At 38.6% G+C, this 17698-nt stretch overlaps 1 pseudogene; it reads right to left on the bottom strand.

The window, feature by feature from the left end:
- The window catches only part of LOC122023044, a 91874-nt pseudogene that overhangs the window by 59708 nt on the left and 14468 nt on the right, over window positions 1–17698 (bottom strand).

The raw sequence follows: 17698 nt of genomic DNA, 5'->3' as shown, positions 1-17698 counted from the left end.
CAGCAAATGATTGGCTCTAGGGCTCTAACTAACAATCTCCCACTAGCACTAGTGCCAATCAGTATAGGCTCTAAGGCCTAATGACCTAGTATGACCATCATGCTTCCTCTGTGCCAAAGCCTTGGTCAAGGGATCTGCGATGTTAGCTTCTGTAGGTACTCTGTAAATCTTCACATCTCCTCTATCGATAATCTCTCGAATAAGATGGAAGCGCCGTAGTATGTGCTTGGTCCGCTGGTGTGAGCGAGGTTCCTTCGCCTGTGCTATAGCTCCATTGTTGTCACAATAGAGCTCAACTGGGTCAGCGATGCTAGGAACCACCCCAAGTTCAGTGATGAACTTGCGGATCCAAATCGCCTCCTTTGCGCCTCGATGCGGCAATGTACTCCTTCGTTCTAGAATCGCCATCGATCCTGCTTGAACTCTTCGGTGTGACGACCACCATTAATGCAAAATACGAACCCCGACTGCGATCTATAGTCATCCTGGTCGGTCTGGAAGCTAGCATCACTGTAACCCTTTACAGCTAGCTCATCATTGCCTCCATATATCAAGAAATATTCTTTAGTTCTTCTTAAGTACTTAAGAATATTCTTGACCGCTATCCAGTGACTTTCACCTGGATCTGACTGGTATCTGCTCGTCATGCTCAAAGCATATGAGACATCTGGTCGAGTACATAGCATGGCGTACATGATCGATCCTATGGCTGAGGCATAAGGGATCTGATCCATGCGGTCCCTCTCCTCTCTAGAAGAGGGACTTTGAGTCTTCGAAAGACTCACGCCATGTGACATCGGCAGAAATCCCTTCTTGGAGTTCTGCATGGCAAACCGAAGGAGTACCTTGTCAATGTATGTACTCTGACTTAGGCCAAGCAATCTCTTTGATCTATCTCTATAGATCTGTATCCCTAGAATGCGGGATGCCTCACCTAAGTCCTTCATTGAGAAGCAACTCCCTAGCCAGGTCTTGACAGACTGAAGCATAGGGATGTCCTTCCCAATGAGTTGTATGTCATCCACATATAATATGAGGAAGACAACTATGTTCCCTACAACCTTCTTGTAGACACAAGGCTCATCTTCGTTCTTGATGAAACCAAACTGTTTGATCGCATCATCGAATCAAAGATTCCAGCTCCGAGAAGCTTGCTTTAGTCCATAAATGGACCTATGCAGCTTGCATACTCTACTAGTATGCTGTGGATCTACAAAACCCTCAGGTTGTGTCATGTACACATCCTTGAGTAGGTTTCCATTTAGAAACGCGGTTTTGACATCCATCTGCCATATCTCATAGTCATGGTAGGCTGCAATAGCAAGCATGATCCGAATGGACTTAAACATCGCCACTGGAGAAAAGGTTTCATCATAGTCAATACCATGAATCTGCTTGAAACTTTTAGCTACCAAGCGACCCTTATAGATAAGTCCATCCATGTCAGTCTTTCTCTTAAAGACCCACTTGCACCCAATGGGTTTTACCCCTTCAGGTGGATCAACCAAAGTCCATACTTGGTTGGTGTACATGGATTCTATCTCGGATCTCATGGCTTCTAGCCATTTCTCAGAATATGGTCTCATTACAGCTTCTTGATAGGTGGTAGACTCATCCTCTATGAGCACAATGTCATCATGGTCAGACAAGAGAAAAGAGTATCTCTCAGGCTGACGACGTACCCTATCAGACCTGCGAAGAGGTATGTCTACATGAACCGGTTGTTGTTCCTCAACTCCTTGTGGAACAACATCATCCACAACACTTTGTGGTTCCAGTTCAATTTCCATCGTGGCATGAGTGCTATTGTTCGCATCTTGAATTTCTTCAAGATCGAACGCGCTCCCACTAGTCTTTCTAGAAACAAAGTCCCTTTCTAGAAAGACCCCAGTCTTTGCCACAACTACCTTGTGCTGACTGGGAATGTAGAAATAATATCCCTTAGTTTCCTTGGGATATCCGATGAAATAGCACTTGTCAGATTTGGGTCCTAATTTGTCTAAGACTTGACGTCGTACGTAAGCCTCACAACCCCAAATCCTCATGAAAGACACCTGGGCATCTCTCCCAGTCCATATCCTATATGGTGTCTTTATCACGGCCTTTGATGGAACTCGGTTGAGTATGAAAGCTGCCGTGTCTAGAGCATATCCCCATAGATATGTCGGAAGATCTGTGTGACTCATCATAGATCGTACCATATCTAATAAGGTACGATTCCTCCTTTCGGATACACCATTCCACTGTGGTGTTCCAGGAGGAGTGAGTTGAGATAAAATCCCACACTCAGCTAAGTAGTCACGAAACTCATGGCTTAAGTATTCACCACCTCGATCTGATCGAAGTACCTTAATACTCTTGCCAAGCTGGTTCTGTACTTCATTCTTGAATTCTTTGAACTTTTCAAAGGATTCAGACTTATGTGTCATCAAGTACACATAACCGTATCTACTGAAATCATCAGTAAATGTGATGAAGTACCTATAACCGCCTCTAGTAGCAATATTGAAAGGGCCACATACATCACTATGTATGAGTCCTAACAAATCAGTTGCTCTCTCGCTATGCCTACTAAAGGGCGTCTTGGTCATCTTGCCTCGTAGGCATGACTCGCATATCTCATATGATTCAAAATCAAATGAGTCCAGCAAACCATCCTTATGGAGCTGGGATAAGCGCTTGTCATTTATATGACCTAAGCGACAGTGCCAGAGGTAGGTTTGGTTCATGTCATTTGACTTGAACCTCTTGGTACTAATGTTATAGATGGGGCTCTCAAGGTCTAGAATATAGAGTCCGTTTATTAGAGGTGCACTACAATAGAACATATCTTTTAAATATACAGAACAACATTTATCTTTAATTATAAAAGAGTATCCTTTCTTGTCTAAACAAGAAACTGAAACTATGTTCTTAGTAAGAGCAGACACATAACAACAATCATCTAAATCTAGTACAAGCCTAGAGGGCAGAGATAGCTGATAAGTTCCTACAGCAACAGCAGCAACCCGTGCTCCATTGCCTACTCGTAGGTCCACCTCGCCCTTTGCCAATACTCTGCTATTTCTCAGCGCCTGCACATCAGTACAAATGTGAGAAGCACATCCAGTATCTAATACCCATGATGTAGAAATAGATAGATTGACTTCTATAACATATATACCTGAAGTGGAAGTCTCACTTCGCTTCTTCTTCAGATCCTCCAAGTATACCTTGCAGTTCCTCTTCCAGTGCCCGGTCTGACCGCAATGGAAGCAGGTAGCATCCTTGGCGACCCCTCCTTTAGGCTTCAGTGCCTTGCCTTTGCCCTTGGTTTGAGAGTTTCCCTTACCTTTGGGCTTGCCCTTGTTCTGGACCATCAGAATGGGCTTAACCTTCTTAAGGTTAATCTCAGCAGTTCGTAACATACTAAGTAGCTCGGGCAGTGGCTTGTCAATCTCGTTCATGTTATAGTTGAGAACGAATTGACTATAGCTATCCGGCAAGGACTGCAAGATCAAGTCAGTGGCCAGCTCTTGGCCAAGTGGGAACCCCAGTCTTTGTAGGTTCTCTATGTACCCAATCATCTTGAGTACATAAGGACCTACAGGAGCCCCGTCTGACATCTTGCACTGAAACAGTGCCTTCGAGATCTCAAATCTCTCATGCCTCGCCTGTCCCTGATATAGTTGGCGAAGATGCTCAACCATATCAAAAGCGCCCATCAACTCATGTTGCTTCTGAAGCTCTGAGTTCATGGTCGCGAGCATTAGACAGGACACATCTAATGCGTCGTCTTGATGCTTCTTGTAAGCATCTTTGTCGGCTCGCGGGGCATTGGCAGGAGGAGCCTCCGGAATGGGCTGCTCCAGAACGTACAGTTTACGTTCTTTTCCTGTACCAGTCCAGGAAATTCGCTTCGTTGAGCTTGTCCTTCTCAAGGACAGATCGCAGGGAGAAGGAATTCGTGTTCGACGTCATGGTTATCTACAACAGAAAAATTTGCAGAAATAAATATCATATTCTTTAAAAATCATTTAATTAGGCCTTTTAATTAAATGATGCTCCCACTGAATTCTATAATTCTTGTGGGACAAGATCCACATTATACTAACCCTTGAGTTAGCTTTGGCTAATACGCCCAAGGCTTAGTATGATCGGTAGGTAACGATTACCAATTACATCTCTATGCAACTCTTGTTTATAGAATCAATATCCGCATTTATATTAAAAATCGAGTTAGCTTTGGCTAATACGCCCGAGAGTTAATATAAATGTGATATTGATCTATCTTTCCAACTATTGGAAGAATGCCTATAGTTGACTCGATCCAACCGAGTAACTATGAATACTCAATCTAATTGAGTTTGTATTCACCCATGCGTTGATAGACGGGACCAAGATTATCCCTCCGTATCCTACCAAGATAATATGTATTGCTCTGCTTTGGCAGATTCAACAATACATATGATCGAGGTAGTGATAGGTATCACGGCACGGTTAGGCATTAGAGTTGAGTCGATTGAGATCTAATCTAATCGAGAAGGGATGCATCTTGTGCACGACTTAGATCTAATCTAATCGCAAGGGTGCATCATGTGCACGACTTAGATCTAATCTAATCGTAAGGCACTAATTAATTAACTACTTATTAAATATGCATCACATACACAAGCAATTAATTAATCTATTTGTGATTTAGTCATGGCCCTACTACGATCTTCTCAAGCCAATGAGAAGATCAATTGGTCAACCTAGGGTCAACAGCTTCTTCAAGCTACTCCCTTTGACCACCTTGTGTTGCTCGTGCCCGCCTCGGAACTCCGTCTCGTGTGGACCCTCCACCGCTCCAATTTGTACATTACAATTTGAAACTCGAGTTACATTCGAGTCTAGATCTAATTTACAACAAGAAAATAAGATAAGGCACGACGCGCAGGTCGCGAATATAATACAACACTCGCAAACACACAACGGCACGCAGGCCGTATTATGAATTACAACACAACCAATCATATTGGGCTTTGGGCCATGACTATCACAAATTAATATATAATTCAAAATTATATATTTTTCATAATTTTCTATAATTTTAAAATTAATTTTTACAATTTTTACGAATAAAATTTCCCGGCGGTCCCGTTTAGCGGTTTCGGGCGCAATCGCGGAACGGATCCCCAGGGGCATCGCCCCTACCCGCGATCTAACCATCGCGAGGGTTCCTTTGCGATCCAACAGCGCCTAAACCCGCTGTCCCAAAACGATTTGGGTCGAGACATTGCCGTTTCGGAAAAATCTTCCCGGCGGGTTCGTTTTTAGCGATTTCGGGTGCGATCGCGGAGCAAATCCCCTTGCGGGGTTAGGGGAAGTACCCCTACCCACGATCTAACCATCGTGAGTTGCTCCTTTGCGATCTAATGGCACCCAAGCTCGCTGTCCCAAATGAATTTGGGGCAAAATGAAGCCGGTTTTGAAAGATCTTTCCGGTAGCCGAAGCTTACAAGTGCCGAGACACTTGTGCTTCGCTTCTACGGAAAAATTACCCATAAAATCATAAAAAACTAAATTTTACAGAAAATCACAGAAGGTTTTATTTTTCATAAAAATAAAAACAAACTTGTACAAGCCTTACACGTGGCTCTGATACCACTGTTGGGTTTTTCGGGCCGCGAAAACCGCTTTTCGCGTCGCGGAAACCCCGAATCGCCCAAGCCACGGATCTCGTGCAAGGTAAAACCGAACGAAAATACGAGTACGAGTTTGAAAAACTTTAATCTACAGTAGATCTACATAAGGATAAACCATTTATACCTTTGTAGCGAAGCCCTTCGCAATCCCGCTTGTCCTTGGTTCGCCGGATCTCAAAAGTGTCAAAGTAGACACTTCTCTATTTGTATCCACACAAGCAAGAGATGGAGAAGAAACCTTAGAGTGTGCTAGCACTCAAGTAAGGTCTCGGCAAGAAGGAGAAGAGGGAGAGAAGAATTGTGAGCAAGAGGAAGAAGATGAAAATCAATTAGCCTTGAATGAAAAATAAAACATTCATTTTTTACACTCAAAGTGGCCGGCCACATTAAACCTTGTAACCCCCATGGAATATCAAGAGTCACAACTCTTGGTAACTCCCATGAGGTGGCATTTGGTCAAGTCAAACTTGACCAAATGAAGAGGCCTTGATGATGTGGCATTGGTCAAGTCAAAGTCAAGTCAAAACATGACTCTTCATCTTCCTACTTAAGTCAAGTCAAACTTGACCACTTCTATCCCTTGGTTGATCTAATCTAACCATTGGTTCAAGCCAATTTTAATTTAATGAATCTCTATTCATTGAATTAAATTAATTAAATGAGTCTAAGTCCAAATTAGACTCACTTAACACATGAACCAACTTGAGTCCAACTCAATTATCCTACTTTGGATTACTCTTAATCCAATTTGGTTCATCATATGAACCTAATCATTTAGGTTCATCAAATGAACCTAGTCTCCATCTATTTGCCCTTAGTGTGTGACCCTATAGGTTCTTGTAACGTTGGCAATGCCCCTAAACCCATTTAGGAGCATAAGTAATGAGCGGTATCTAGCAACACATCATTACTACCCAAGTTACAAGAATGTCGAGATCCGACATCACCTTGTGACTACTAATTGTGACTCCTCACAACATGTGACATTGTCCTTCTATCCTAGACATCTAGATTGATCAATATGAAGCATAGACCGTGTCATCCTCTAATCAATCTAAATCTTGAACTCCAAGTAGACTCAATCGATCAAATGAGCTCAACATCTAATGTTGACTCATTTGGGCATGGCCATGCACTTAGTGGTCTCACTCTATCAAGAATAGCGATGTCGCTCCCGTCATATGGGAGGGATAGATCCCATCTACATCACTCACATCCCTCTGCATAATTCGTTATATACCCAGTAATCGCCTTTATAGTCCACCCTGTTACGGGTGACGTTTGACGAAACCAAAGTACATAACTCCTTATGTAGGGATCCATGGTGACTTCAGGTCAAAGGACTAATAGTCATACTAATAGCCACATGAGAAAGTATATGACACTCATATAACGATCCATGATACTTTCTCATGGCGGGTCATTCAGTATACATTCTCTAATGCATACCCATGTGTCAGCTTGATATCTCTATATCCATGACTTGTGAAATCAAGTCATCGAGCTGACCTACATGCTAGTCTTATTGTATTAACATTGTCCCTGAATGTTAATACTCGACTAGGAATGATTTAGAGTATTGTTCCCTATATCATCTCACTATCGATTCAACTAATCGATTGATATAGGTATGAACCTTCTACTCAAGGATGCTATTATACTTAGTCTATTTGTCACTAATACAAATAAATATAATAACCAAACAAATGCCTTTATTAATATACAAGAATATGATACAATGAGTCCATACAATCATCAAATGATTGGCTCTAGGGCTCTAACTAACACGAAATTCCCAACATCCTGTCCATCAATCCCATGTCACATCGAGTATTTTCTTTTGTTATGTCTTTACTTGCATTTTTGGTCTCTGGACTTGTATATGTAATAAATACTTTTTTTGTGGATTTTGTTTTAGTCATGTGGCTACTTTTGTCGTTTTCGATGGTTGTTGGGCAAAACCTAGCAGGCTAGCATTCAGTTGTTTTTGGTTTATGAGTTTTCCTTTTGTCTTCCGTTGTGTTTTTAGTATAGCCATGTGGGTTGCTTATATAATTGCATGGTTGTGATTATTCCCAACCATATGAGTTGCATATACAACTGCGTAATTGTGATTATTTTCTAACCATGTGGGTTGTTGTTATCATACTTGTACAACCTCGTGGCTATGCATCCAAGTTTCATTTATCACTGTTATAGGAGAGATACTGTCCATTTGCCGGTAGGGACTCCCTTGGGGTGTGACAGGTTTTCTCCTAAGTATTCGTCCATGAACTTCATCAAACTCCTTATTTAAACTTGCCAAAAACACAAACACCTTGCTTCTCTCTACCTTCATTTTATATTGAATACCATCATTGGTATTTTCCCATTCCTCTTCAAATAAATCTAGTTCCTGCCATACAATCATCATTTCATTGTAATAGGCAATAACATCTCGATTTCCTTGGTGCATTCTCCACATTCGAATATTTAATTCGAATAGTTGAGAATGATTCTTTATATCAAAGTAGGTTTCACGTACAACTTCTCATACATCACAAGCTATTGGAAAGAACATGAAAGACTTGACAATGATCGGTCCATCGAGTTAATAAGCCAGGCAGTCACCAAAGAATTTTCCGAGCACCATTGTTTGTGGTTCGAATCATTCGAAGCTGATGGTTTTATTTCTCCATTCAAATGCCCGAGTTTCCTTTACCATCAATCACTATGAACATGGATTGAGCCCATCTAAGGTAATTTTTTCCATTGAATATATGTATAGTGATTTGGAGGGAATCATACAAGGAGATATTTAAATTTGGTCAATTTCCTCCTTCCAAGGATGGTGTGCTATCGTCGGTGGCTGATCGAGATGATTTTGCGTCGACCATAGCAACTTTGAAATTCATGACCTAGAGTTGGGCTCTAATACGATGTAAATAATGCATCAAAAGAAAATGAAGGAGAAAGACTGAAATATACTTTTATTCATCTATAATTCAAATCTCAATATATCATTAAATAGAAGAAGGCAAAAGCGTAAAAGTTAAAATCTCACAAAATAAAGAAATATGCTTATTCTAATAATTACCTTTCTAAATTTATTTCAATCAAATAAAATCATGACATATTTAATCTAATCAAATCATGCTTAATTTATCGACACTTTGAATATATATTATCAACTTTTTAACCAAACACATGAATGAATCCGACTCCGGTCATAAATTTTTTTTTTAAAATTGCAAACCATATATACCCAAAAAATTGAGTAGCAAATCTTTATTGGCACACATGATAGCAACTTATGATAAAATATAAAGGACAACTTAATACATGAAGCTCCTGTTAATACGAGGTCCTGGGAAAGAATTGGACCATATTAAGTCTATCATTCATAATCTTACCCTGTATTTCAAGAGACTATTTCCGTGACTTAAATCTGTGACCATAAGGTACTACCGTTGTAGCTCTCCTTCAACTTATGGTAAAATATGTAAACAAAAAAAAACTGACTGGATTCATGACTGATATGGGACTGCCATAACCATATGAATCTACCTCCATAAAGTTGCTTCCACAGAAATAGTTTAGGTTGAGTGCTTGACCCACCAGACATGCTTTCTTTCCAACACTTTGCTTAACTATCCAAGAACCCTGGTAAATTTATAACAATAGATTATATAATAAAATTTCTGCAAGAATTGGCAATAAATAACATACAAAAAAGGAATTATAGCGAAAAATATTATACCTTAGATATATATGGAATAAGTTTAAACCTTGAATTCCTATATGCATCATCACCTTTGACAAATCTTTCCAGGAGAGGAACATTTACCAATGGAGTATCCATAATAAAATATAAAGTTAGGCTGTATGTTGTTGAACCTGCAACCTGTTCATGTATATCCACGAATAGAATATTATGAAATAATACACAATTTCCATCCTACAAGTCATCACTATCCACTGTTTTGCTGACATACTGTCATTCACCTGTACGTGGACAATGAAGAAAAACTCACTACCACCTTGTAATAAATATTTCTGCAAGATTCAAATACCAATTCATATTTTAAGAAATATAAAAATAGTAATCACTTTAAAAAATACTAAAGTAGATTTTCAGAATTACGTGGACGATTGCCCCAGGTCGACTAGCAAGATCGTCCTCACGTCTATCTGACTTCAACCAATCAGCAGCTACCATTTGCATCAAGGTGCCATTTGCTTTTATCTATTCGACAAGATAGAAAAGAACCAACAGAAATTCTAAGATCATAAAATGTTACTCTTCAAAACATAATCATTTCATTGTTTTGGTACAGGATGTATCATGTGATTTTCTTTGAGCCATATACACATTGTAACAAGCACATTCACTGACAACTAATTACACGAAAAATGTGATTATAAGAAATAAAGGAGATTACCTTAAGATTATCATGTAGGTAAGATTCACCACGAATTAGAAAAGTTGAAGGATCTGTCATTGCCCAGCTAGAAAGTAAGCTGCGACTTGAGTCTTTAGGTAGTGTGGCTCCATAACAAAAGGGCCTAAATGAAAATAACCTCTTTTTTGAACTGAAAATATCAAATCAAACTAGAAAGTAAATAAAAAATTTGAGAGCTAAAACAGAAGGATGAAGCCATGAATATTGTAATACAACAAAAGGATTAATCCACCTGCCATATCATGCAATCTTTTCACAAAAGCTGCAGCAGTAAATACTTTGGTCTGGGGCTTGTCCTGCAGTATATAATTAAGAATGAATACACTATTACTATCTAAATAAAGAAAGAAAACAGAATGCAAAATGAAATAGAAAAATTAAAAATCATTTGACCACGCAATTCTTAGACTTATCATCAATGAGTCTGGTTAGTTCTTCCAGGGCCTAAATGAAATTAAGAGAGAAAATAATTTCTTCCGTGAACTTCACCAACATGAACAATCACCTTGGGTTGCATGTCTTCATCGGAAGACCATGTTGAAAATTGGACCAACAAATAAGTAAATAAATTACTTGTCTTACACTAACAATAACAACACTACAACACCTTTTTGTGGATCACTCACAATTCTAAGACAAAGAAGAAAAAAAAATAAAAAACTTTGACTCACAAATTGATACTTGATTGATAAAATGAAACTAAATACAAGGTAGAGTATTTATAGTACTCTTCATACAATCTGGACCGTTCGATTAAATTAAATCATAGTCATTGAAATTCTAATTCTTATCCATGAAATGAGAAAAACACTCTTGACCACACATTTAATTTTATCTTTTATCAAGTCGTTATCTTTATCTATTAGAAAAATAAATAATTAAATAGCAAATCTTATCTATAACTCTTATCTTTTATTGGATAAGTTTTATCCTTTATTTGGGTTGGAGTTGATATTTAACACTCCCCCTCAACACCAACCCTTTGTACTATGCCGAGTTGATCACGAAACCTTTTGAATTTGCTGGCGCTCAAGCCTTTTGTGAACAAATCTGCAACTTGATCATCTGTACTGATTTGTCTCATCTCAATTTCTTCTTGGAGAACTTTTTCTCTGATAAAATGATAGTGCACTTCAACATGTTTAGTTCTTGCATGAAAGATCGGATTTTCCTCCAAACGAATAGCTGATTTTTTGTCACAATATATTGGAACTGCATAATCAACTGGTTGATGTAGATTATTTAATAGTTGAATCAACCATGTGCTTTCTTGAGCTGCCATTGCTGCTGCTCGATACTCAGCTTCAGTGCTTGATAATGATACAGTTGGTTGTCTCTTGCTGCACCAAGAAATTGCTCCAGAACCAAGCTTAAATAAGTAACCAGTTGTTGACCTTCTGGTGTCATGATCTCCTGCATAGTCAGCATCACAGTAACCAATTAACTTACAGTCTCCAATTCTTTTATACACAAGACCATAATCAATTGTGCTCTTCACATATCTTAGTATTCGTCGAACTGCTTCCAAATGAGGCTTCATTGGATTTTGCATGTACCGACTTATTACACTAATTGCATAAGAAATATCAGGTCGAGTTAAGGTTAAGTAGATGAGACTACCTACCAATTTTTGATACATAGTTGTATCTTCTAAGCTTTTTCCTTCATGTGCACACATTCTGAAATTTGATTCCATAGGTGTTGAGATTGGTTTACAGTCGAGCATTCCGAACCTTTTCAACAAGTCTTTGGAGTACTTTTGTTGACAAAGGAATATTTCTTTTTGTGTGCGGTCAATCTCTAAACCAAGAAAATGCTTGAGTTGTCCAAGTTCTTTCATTTGAAATCGGACTGATAAATTCTCTTTTGTCTGAAGAATTTCTGATCCATCATCACCGGTGATGACTAAGTCATCAACATATACAAGCACGATAGCTAGTTTTCCTTCATTTGATTTGACAAATAGGCTAAAATCTGCAGATGTTACTAAATAACCATTCTGAGTTAGAAATTCATACCATGCCCTAGGTGCTTGTTTCAATCCATAGAGCGTTTTCCGCAGTTTACACACATATTCAGGATGATGTTGGTTCTGAAAACCTATTGGTTGGATCATATGAATTTCTCGATCCAATTCTCCATGAAGAAAAGCATTTTTCACATCCATTTGCCACAGATTCCAATCTTTGTTGGTTGCAAGTGCAAGTAGAACTCGTACAGTTGTAAGTTTCGCCACCGGACTAAACGTTTCATCATAGTCTAGTCCGTACTGTTGAGAGAAGCCACGAGCTACCAATCGTGCCTTATACCTTTCAATTGACCCATCTAGATGACGCTTTATTTTGTAAACCCATTTGCACGAAATGGGTTTCACATCTCTTGGTTTTGGTATGAGATCCCAAGTCTAATTTTGTTGCAGTGCATCAATCTCTTGTTTTATGGCTGTCATTCACTCAGAACTTTGTGATGCTTTTTCAAACGTCTCAGGCTCTACTGCTTCTTCAACTATGACTGCATTTGCATATTTTGGATTTGGCCTTCATGTTCTTGTTGACCTTCCGAGTTGAGATTGTGGAGTTAATTCTTCCACTTCATCAGGCCTTTCTTCTTCATTTGGATGTTGATATATGCCGGTTTGCCAAGGACTCTGAGCCACTCTTTGCTCTGCATCATTATCATTTGGACCTCCTGATTCATCTGAACCTGATTGAAGTTGAACTATATGCTCCCTCATCTTTTGTTGTACTTTATCTTCAAGGTCTTTAGATTCTGGCAAGACCTCCTTCTCTGTGGTCCACCAAGAAGATGCTTCATCGAACACTACATTTCGTGAAGTGTAACATCTTTCGCTTGTTGGATCGCAGCATTTCCACCCCTTTCTCTGGCTATCGTATCCCACAAAGATGCATCTAATAGCTTTCTTGTCAAACTTGCTTCGTAAGTGATCAGGAACAAATACATAACATACACATCCAAATACTCGAAAGTAGCTAACTGTAGGTTTTTTGTTCCATAACTTCTCAAAGGGTGAAATAAATTCTAACCTTGGTTGAGGAAGTTTATTGATGATAAAAGCTGCAGTCCTCATTGCTTCAGCCCAAAAACGTCCAGGTACATTCTTCTCATGCAGCATACTTCGACAAATTTCTGCAAGATGTCGGTTCTTTCTTTCTGCTACACCATTCTGCTGTGGTGTGTTGGCACAAGTGTATTGATGATATACTCGACTTTCTCTCAAGTATTGAGAGAACTCTCTTGAGCTATATTCTCCTCCATTGTCTGTGCGCAAGCAACATATCTTTTTTCCCAATTCTCCTTCGACTGACTGCTTGAACTCTTTGAACATTGAGAAGGTATCAGATTTTTTTTTCATAAATAAAATCCACACATACCTTGAGAAATCATCAATGAATGTCACCATATACCGCATACCACCAATTGACGACTGCTTAACAGGCCCGAATACATCAGAGTGAACTAACTCCAATGGTTCCTTTGCTTTGAAGTTTGACTCCTGATATGGTAATTGGTGTGCTTTACCATACTGACATCCTGCACATATTGTGTCTGTTCGTATGTCTAGTTGAGGAAGTCCCTTGAGCATCGACTTCTGCATCATCATGTTTAATTTGGAATAGCTAACATGACCTAGTCGCATGTGCCATATAACTGCTGTCTCACTTTTTCTTGTCTTGTCTATATATGCAGACTCCGCTGACATCACGTAGAGCGACTCTAATCGTTGACCCTCCATTGTTGGTGTTTCTGAAATTTTGAGGTTTCGATATACCTTTACATTTTCAGGACCAAATAGAACATAATGACCTGAAGATGTTAATTGGGCCACAGACTGTAAATTCTTCTTCATTCCAACATGTGCTATTGGTAACCTTGAGTTGTCGGCTGTAACCACCATACGAGCTCCTTTGTATTGAGATAAGTTTTGCAATTTTTCTTTATCACCCGTCATATGATTTGAGCAGCCTGAATCCACGATCCAATCATTTTTGTAGTCAATCTGTTCTGGCGTTGTTGTGAGAGCCAAGTCTTTTTCCTCCGTAGCCATCAAAGCTTCAGCATCCCAATCATCTTCGCTATTCTCTTTAGAATTGGAAGTAGCAGTGTTGCTTTGAACGAACCTTTTCTTGGACCAACAATCTTTTGCCATGTGGCCCACCTTCCCACAATTGTAGCACTCGCCAGAAAATTTTTTACGATCACCATAATTCTTCGAGGCTCCCCCTGGACGAGAGCCTCCATTCCCATGATAGATTTTTCCTTTGTCGCCATCCCTTTTAGATCCACCAGTGTGCCGTTTGAAGTTGCCTTTATTTTTGTTGGTGCAGAGCGCTTCTTCATCTTTTAGTGAGAGTCCTCCTATTTGCTTAGCCATAGCTTCTTGACCTGTAAGTAAATTTTCAAATTCAAGAAGCGATGACTGTATTTGCCATCCTTGTATAGTAGCAATAAATCCTCGATATTCTGGCCTCAAACCATGAATAATTATTCTTTTTATCCTTGCTTCCCCAATAGGAGCTGATGGATCTAGCTCTGAAATTTCGCGACATATCAACTTCACCTTGTGGAAGTATTGGGCAATCGTCTTGTCACATTGCGCTATTGACAATAGCTCGTTCTCCAGAAGTTGCAATCTTGTATCATTCTTCTTTGAAAAAAGTGTAGCAAAGATATCCCACACTTCCTTTGGTGTTTTGGCATCTCGGATGTGCTCCAACATTTCTTCTTCAATTGTGATCTTTAAGGCAAACATTGCTTTACCTGCCTTAATCTTCCATTTTCGCAAAATGCCATTGGCGTCTTCTGCCGGCTGCGTAGCTTCACTACCACCAACAACCTCCCAAAGATCTTGACCTTGTAGGTAAGACTCCATGCATGTTGCCCACGTGTTGTAGTTTTTGTTGTTGAGCTTCTTGATACCTCCTACTACTTGAAGGTCCCCCATCACGTCGAAAAGCTTTGATTATACCAAACAAGTTTGATTAAAAAAACTTGTAAAGCATAAAACTCCTCACAATCTAAGATAGCTCCACCAAGAATAATCCCTGATTAACCTGGCTCTGATACCAATTGTTGAAAATTGGACCAACAAACAAGTAAATAAATTACTTGTCTTACACTAACAATAACAACACTACAACACCTTTTTGTGGATCACTCACAATTCTAAGACAAAGAAGAAAAAAAAACAAAAAATTTTGACTCACAAATTGATACTTGATTGATAAAATGAAACTAAATACAAGGTAGAGTATTTATAGTACTTTTCATATAATCTGGACAGTTCAATTAAATTAAATCCTAGCCATTGAAATTCTAATTCTTATCCATGAAATGAGAAAAACACTCTTGACCACACATTTAATTTTATCTTTTACCAAGTCGACATCTTTATCTATTAGAAAAATAAATAATTAAATAGTAAATCTTATCTATAACTTTTATCTTTTATTAGATAAGTTTTATCCTTTATTTAGATTGAAGTTGATATTTAACAGACCATAGAGCTTTAGTACAGTCAGATTCATTGATGACATCAAAGAACTCATCAGTTGCATCACTTAATTGATGGGATGCCCCACTTGCTCTTAAATTCCTGACAGATGATATTTGGGGCTCATCTGCTGAATCCTCACTCTTATTATTTTCATCCCCTGATTTTACTTCTAGTTGTATATGTTCTTTTTCACTTTGGGGCAACCCTAACTCACATGTTGATTCACCTGATGAGAAATCAGAGCAACTGCCACTACCACACTTTGCTCGAAAGAATTCACGAAGAGCTGATACATATTCAGCCATCACATTCTTGAGATGATTCTAATGATAAAATGAAGTTGCTACAGAAGATATTTAAGATTAAAAAAAATCCTTGTAAGCAAACCTGCAACTCTTCCTAGCATCCTAATCGTCACATACTTTGCAGATGAGGTTATGAAATAAGATTTCCAGAACTTCCAATCGATTGCAAGCATGTGTTTTACAACCGACTGGTTTCCTTGGTCCACTGGAGAAATTACATAGCCTCCACCTGGAAAGGAACATTTGAGTACCAAAATGTTGCATTGATGGAATTACTCGAAACCAAGAAGAAATAAACATGTTATCTCATGTTTTAAGCATACATTACTTTTAAGGCAGGCACGAATATAACCTCTCTCGGATCGATTATTTTGGTGGAAGATAGAATGGTAGAGAATGACTGTCACAAGTAAATAAAAAAGGATGGTAAATCTTTATAAACTGTAAATTCCCAACCAGTCATAGGTGTCCTTACCATACGTTCCATCATCCTCCCTCCTCCAATATCGTCGCAGTAATATATCCCTTTTTCGCATTCCCCTGCAAGATATTAATATAAATATGTGGGAATTTTGACTAACAAAAGAATCAAGAATCCAAGGGTAATGAACCTGACCATCGCAACCAATCTCTACGCAATTTTTTGTGAATGATATCCGTGTGACCATCTACATGTTCAACAACATTGCCTTGAAACAAGCAAAAATCCCATCTGCAAAAGATCCACGGTTTGATTCCAGGGTAATTACAATTCTACTTGGAAATTTTCTGAGGGTCTTACCCTTTTTATTCCAATATAAAGAAAGCACAATAATCAAATTTAAGAGTCTGCTAACTGTTGTGTTTATAAATCCGTGAAAGATTGTAAGCATTTCAGATACATAAATTACAAGATTATTAAATTGATTGCTCCTACAATGTAGATATGAGGGGTTTTTTTTTCAAAAGTAAAGTGCTGAATCATGGATAATTTATGTGATAGAGCTCAATGGACAAGAGGGATTAGAATTACTCTGATCTTGATGGACCAAGAGACATCACTTTCTGAAAAACAGCCTCAGGAGTTGCATCAATCACACCCACTGCCATTAAAGCTGGATGATCATCCCAATGCTGAGAAGAGGAGAATAGCCATTAATATTCCCCAAAACTCGATACATTATTAATGTTAAAATATAAGTACCATGCCATGGACATCAGCATCTCTTGCTTCTTTAAACAACCGCAATCCTGGACAAGAGAACAACAGTTTATAATGAATTTGGCAAAAGAGAACAGAATCAATAAAACTATTACCATTTCTGCAGCCTATTATTGTCCATGTGGAAGGTGCAAGCACATCAGAGACCATTGGATCCAAAAGCGATGTGGAAGCAGTCCAATCTAGCATTTCAGAGAATAATTTAGCATAAGGAAAGCAAAAGAGACACGACCAATAATCTTAGACAATCTTCTAGAAATTCTAAGAATCAGGAAGTTGCAGTTGAGTAAATTTTTGCCAAAACACAATATAGTAAATAGAATAATAACATGCAAGACTGACTTTAATGCTTAATATTCTGTCTATTGACCTAGCAATACAGATATTTTATGACTCTTCCATAAGAGAGAGAGTTTCTAGTTTCAGCTGTGTTTTACAATCAAATCCAAGTCACTGGCACCTATATAATTTTTTTTTATGTGTAATGCCTTTGTAAATGTCTCTCTTTCTCTAGAAGCTGAATTTTGAGCTTCAAAACTTGCTAAGATCATAGTTGCAATATTTTAAGA

Source organism: Zingiber officinale, chromosome 9B (genome assembly GCF_018446385.1).
Source record: "Zingiber officinale cultivar Zhangliang chromosome 9B, Zo_v1.1, whole genome shotgun sequence".
Classification (NCBI taxonomy): Eukaryota; Viridiplantae; Streptophyta; class Magnoliopsida; order Zingiberales; family Zingiberaceae; genus Zingiber; species Zingiber officinale.
The sequence above is the reverse complement of the archived record's forward strand: the minus strand, read 5'-3'. Positions and strand labels throughout refer to the sequence as shown.